The sequence below is a fragment of the Pipra filicauda genome, unplaced genomic scaffold (genome assembly GCF_003945595.2).
Source record: "Pipra filicauda isolate LSUMZ 115617 unplaced genomic scaffold, ASM394559v2 scaffold408_size862398_pilon, whole genome shotgun sequence".
NCBI lineage: Eukaryota > Metazoa > Chordata > Aves > Passeriformes > Pipridae > Pipra > Pipra filicauda.
Genome location: NW_024104541.1, coordinates 232438 through 238466, shown reverse-complemented (window position 1 = coordinate 238466; position 6029 = coordinate 232438).

Genomic DNA, 6029 nt, shown 5'->3' with positions numbered 1-6029 from the left:
AAGTCATAAATACTAGTTTCTGGAACTTTCAAATATAACTGACTACTTTGGGATCTCTGACAGCCTGTATGCTTCTCTTATAGGCTTTTAGCTTATAGGCTTATAGGTTCAAAATGTGTTTTTAAACTGAATCACCCAGTCATCTCTTTGATTCACAGTGATCTGTTGTTCACATGATAGACACATCTTGGAGTGCATGAACTAACTTTCTTATAAATAGAACAAAGTCAGAAGATACATTCCATGAGCACATCTAATCACACCAGACGTTATTAAGAATTCAGCCCACAATATCAGACTAGAAGTAATATCATCCCACAATGACATGGGATCCTTACCAGCAAATGTTTCACTGCACAAATCCTTCCTCTTGGCACTAATTAAGGACACAAAGTCATAGATGTTTGGAGAAGATGTTGAGCACCATGTAAGACAATATCACCTGCCTTTAACTTGCTTGAAAACTGCTGATCAGCCACAGAGGTTAGGGTTGGTCAGAAGGAAGCATTCCACTTTTATGATGCTAAATGTTTTGGAGAACTATTGAGAAGTTTAAACAGCCTCACATCCAGCTTAGGACTTCCAGGAGTGACTCTCTTCTGGTGGAGCAGCAGCTTCACAATCCTTAGTACGGTGGACTTGTCCAAGACCTTCAAAGTATCAAGATCTCCAGTGAAACAGCAAGAAGGCTCAAGTTCAGTTGTGTTCTGGAGGTGTCACAAGTTTCAGAATAGTCAGGCTAGTGGGCAAATCTGCAGATTTCCAAAGTTTCTCCTGGAAGACGTAAGAAACATCAGTATCTAGCATGCCCTTGAATACCCTCCAGTTTCAAGCAGTTATTATCTTAATAGAAAGCTGTTAAGTTTGGACCGTGCTAATCGTTTTAGTTGTGCAGGAGCTGTGAATGGAACTAACAGAAAGTCAACAGCTTCCATGGTTTTGACATTTGTTTTTGTTCTTTTTTTGTAATGAAGAGAAAACCTTTTACAGGAATTTGTAAAACAAAAAAGTGTTGAAAGAACATTTTTTTCCCACTTGTAACAGAAAACAATTCCTTACAGTCTTGCCTACCCTATCTGTTTTTCTTATTCTCTTCTTCTGTTATCTCTGATTAGGTCTGCTGGAGACTTAACTGTTATTTCTCAGGACTAAGAAAACATTGTATTGCAACAGGCATCAGAAACAACACTGAAAATGTTCCTAATTTGTCAAAGCATTATTCTTTGAAATACATTGTGTTTAAAGTTTCCAGCTAACTGTAATAGTGAACATCAACCTCACAGAATAGATTTTGTGTTAGCACTTTACATGAGGGGTTATACAACTATAACTTAACTGTTACATGATGGAGTTTAATTAGGTCAGATATGAAGTGATAATATTAGACTAGTAAGTTGTACTCATCGTGGAGAAAAGTTCCTTGCTTTATAGCTGAAAAATTTATGGGTGCTCTTGGAAACTTTAACGTTGCCAAGCATTTCCTAAAGAACACTCTATAATTCAAACTATGTAAAAGAAGAACTTATATACATTGGCTGTGAATTTTAGTTGACTCATCTCAGGAAAAAAATCAACAAAACTTAGAAGAAATCTGATACATTGGGTGTTAAAGAAAAAAAGTTGACTTAGAGGTTGATTTTATAAGAAATACCATGATTTTCAGTGCAATCTTTTACAAAATATAATAAGCACATGAGAAGGTTCTTTCATTTTCAAAAGACTGCTCGACATCTGAGCCATCTGAATCTCTTGAGTTACTTTTACCTTTCAGAAAGTTACTTCATCCCTTTGCTTAGAGCGAACTTAAAGATTTTGAAGAGTGTTGGGTTATTGCAAAGTTGTCTCAGTCAGTGGTTACCAGGCAATGCCTTTCTTGCCTTTCCTATGAAGTAGCAACTGGTCAAGTAACAAACAGTTGATAAAAATTCTGGAATTGATCAAGAGAGACCTGAAATTTTCTACCCATTTATGCATTCTGTGGACTCACTATATGGAAGTGTTAGTGAAAATGTTTTCTGTTTTTCCAAAAGTTTGTAATTCTCATATCCATTTACAGTTATCAAAATTACTGCTTCGTCAAAAGTTTGCTTAGTCAAAATCTTTTGCAAAATTGAAAATTTCCACTTTTACTTTCATTTTGTTGATTTCTTTGTCCCAGTGTCTTATGTATTTGTAACATATTAAAAAAATAATTTATCCAGACTTAAAAAGAAAGACTGCATCATCTTCCTTTAAAAGAAAAAATCTAAGACTTGGACTATCTGTTCTAATTTCAAAGTACTTAATTTTAGTAATATATATATAATTTGTAACATGGTTTCACTCATGCAAAATTCAGTTTATTTTCATCCTTAGTTACACTTCAATAGTAATAATTAACTGTTTTTGTTTACTACTGACAACTAAAATTAGATTTTGAAAACTGAACACCGAAACACGTTCAAGTGTTCCGTTGTAAAGGAGACATATCCTTTACTTCTAATGCAATGTTTTTTCCTCTCAAGAAATAGTGAAGTAGTTCTTCCACTCATTAAATCACCAAAAAAGCACTCAGTGTCTAACAGAGATCTAACAGGTAGTATCGGAAGCACTGTGTAATACTTGCATTAGTAGGATAAGTATTAAAACATTGACTTGAAATTCCTGAGTAATTTTTCAGTGACTTTGGCTCCATATCCCCAAGAAGGCCGCATGCAGATTCCTCAGACAATGTGACCCTAAGAAATCTGGGGTACCCATCCTCAGTGAATTTCCTGTATCCTGCAATGAAAAGCTGGGTTCCACAGTCCTGCTCTTCAGTTGGTCTGTTCCCCTAGATTTGACATGAAGGACACACCTAGACCTACTCGGGCAGAAGAATCACATCTTGCCAGGGAGGGTGAAGCTAAAAATGCAAATGAAAGAACAAAGTCAGCCTTGAGCTCCTTCTGTCTCCTTACTTTTTGTCCTTGGTACCTTGTCATCTACCTTGCCTTTCCCTTTCAGGATAAAAAGTGAATGCACCTGGAAATATGCTTAGATCTGCTCAGTGAACAAGCTATAAATATAACCACAGCTGTTTCTCTGGGACCTCTCTTTTCCACTTAAAGCACTGAATTTGCTATTCACCATGACTATGCTGCTCTAGGCTGCTAATTTCTTCTTCTGTTGTTGCTGTTGTTATTGTCGTCATCTCTTTTCCAAGTGTTAAGTCTGTTTTCAAGTGTTAAGATGTGATTTTAAAAACATCATGTAATTACTTTATCTCTTTTACCCTGTGGTTTGTGCAAAATCTATCAGAATTATTGCTTCTGAAAATAAACACTGCTTACAGCAAGTTCTACTTGAAAAGTATGAAAGTTAGTGAAACTGTAACTTCTTACCTACCATAGCTGTTAAAGGTATGGGAAAGAAATAAAACTTAGCAACTATTACCATTTTCTTTTTTTTTTAATTTGGATACCTATTTCTTTATTACAATTTAAAAAGAGTCTTCATAATTATATGTGCAAAGAATCTATTGCAGTCAGAATCGGAAGAAAAGCTGAATAGGACACAATTTTAAAAATGTAGTAAAGTAGACTTAATGGTTTGGATTAAAGTATTATCATTATATTTTATTTATTTGTTGACTCTTGACAATGTTCCTCTTCAACATCTAGTTGCTACTGCCAACCCCTTGTTACAGCTCTCTTTGTGGCTTTATCATTTCACTACTTCTTTATTTTTTAATTCCCACAGTTGACTGACTCATTTTGCAGAAAACAAACAAACAAACAAAAATCAACCAAACCAAACCCCTCTTTACTGAATGTTCATCCAGAACTTGAACGCTGATCACTAACCTGGGAAACTCAGAATTTGTGCTGTTTTGTCCACATCAGGACACACCCTGCAATAGTTCTCAGCTGGTTGGTAGCAGGATCATAACATGACCACATACTCAGTGTAGGTCTACCACAGGATGGATGTTTACTGAGTCTACACTACTGAAAATTACTCCTTCTCCACAAAAAATGTAAGAAAAAAACCCCAAGAGAAACAAACAAACAAAAACACAAGAAAAAATACAAACAAACAAACAAAAAAAAAAAAATGAAAAAACTCCAAACCAACAAACCAGCAACAAACAACACTCCACTCTTGTTGTTTATTCTGTAAAATAGCCAACTGGGGGAATTGTTTAGCTTTATAGTTATCTTTCCTTCTCCAAAGCACCTCAGCAGGAGAATAAGCATGGGAAAAGCTTGGGTAGTAACAGAAGAAAACTTTATTTGTGCTTCACAGAGAGAACAAGAAAAACATCTTCTGCCCTAAACACATCCTACCTATGTGTATTAGGTTTACATGGCAAGGTTTGGTAGTGGGGGTACTACAGTGGTGGTTTCTGTGAGAAGACACTAAAAAACTGCCCCAGACAGAGCCAGTTTCCACCAGCCCCAAGACGGACCTGGCACTGGCCAAAGCCTGGCCAGACAGCTGCATTGGTAGAACCTCTGGGATATCATATTTTAGAAGGAGTGAAAACCACCACAGAGCAGCCAGGAGAGAGGAGTGAGAAAACATAAAACAAGTAGCCCTGCAGACACCAAGGTCAGTGAAGAAGGAGAGGAAGGAGGTGGTCAGGGAGCCAGAGCTGAGATTCCCCTGCCCATAGTGCAGATCGTGGTGAGGCAGGCTGTCCCCTGCAGCCCATAGAGGTCCCCATGCCAGAGCAGGTGGATACCTGAGGGAGACTGTGATTCCATGGGGGGTTTATGCTGGAGCAGGGTCCTGGCAGGACCTGTGGGTATATTGAGAGAGGACCTCATGCTGGAGCAGGACTCGTGACCCTGTGGGGGACCCATACTGGAGCAGCCTTTTCCTGAAGGACCCATACTGGAGCAGATCATGAAAAACTGCAACCTGTGGGAAGGACCCATGTTGGAGAAACTCACAAAGGATGTATCCCATGGGAGGAATCCCATGCTGGAGCAGAGAAAAACTGGGAGCAGGAAGAAGTAGCAAAGAAAAAACCATTATGAACTGACTATGACCCTCATTTCCCATCTCCCTGCACCATGTGGAGGGAGTAGGTAAGAGAGTTCTGAGTGCAGTTGAGCCCAGGATGAAGGGAGTGGTGGAAGGAAGATGTTTTTAGATCTGTTCTTATTTCTCACTATCCCCATCTGCTATTGATCAGCAATAAATTTAATTAATTTTCTCAAACTGAGTCTGTTTTGCCCATGATGGTAATTTGTAAATGATCTCTTCCCATCCTTACCACAGCCTATGAGCTTTTCATCGTATTTTCCCCTCTGTTCTGTTGAAGTGGGTGAGAAATAGAGCAGTTTGGTGGGCACCTGACGACCAGCCAAGGTCAACACACCACACACCATTATCCAGATGGAAAAAAGGAATATATTTAATGCATAGATAAATTACATTGAAAGTATGTTTCCTAAAGACTTGAAATAGAAATAATGTTCTCTCTATTTTTCTCTCTTATGTCTGTGTGGTTTGTTAACATACTTGTAAATGGGAAGTTGGTGGCTCTAATTTAGAGAAGCCAAGCACCGTATTTGATAGAAACAAGAAAAATAGAAATTACAGAGATTTATATTATCAGGAAAACTAAAACAATTCCAAAATTTATTAGGGATTTATTTTATTTAAGCGAAAACTTCAAAATGTAAGTATGCTGCTTACCCAAAATGAATGTGTAAATATGGCAAAACAAAATATCTCCTTTTTTTTTCCTGCATCCTAATTTCTACTCAAGTGCTCAGTTATGAAAGACCTTAAATTTATCAAAAAGCAGTTTGGTAAAGTGAAATGCTAATAATGACCCTAGATAACAGGCAAATTGTTACTTCCCTATTAAAATTGTAGTGATTTTTTTTTCCTGGCAGAACTAATCTAGTTGCTTAACAAAAGGACATATTCATGTTCATATTAAAAAAATTATTTGTTGATTAACATAGAGATGTTATGGATTTAATTAGGGTGTAGACTACTTCTGCAGCTTCTCATATTGAAAACTCAGACAATATAAATATTTCCTACACGTG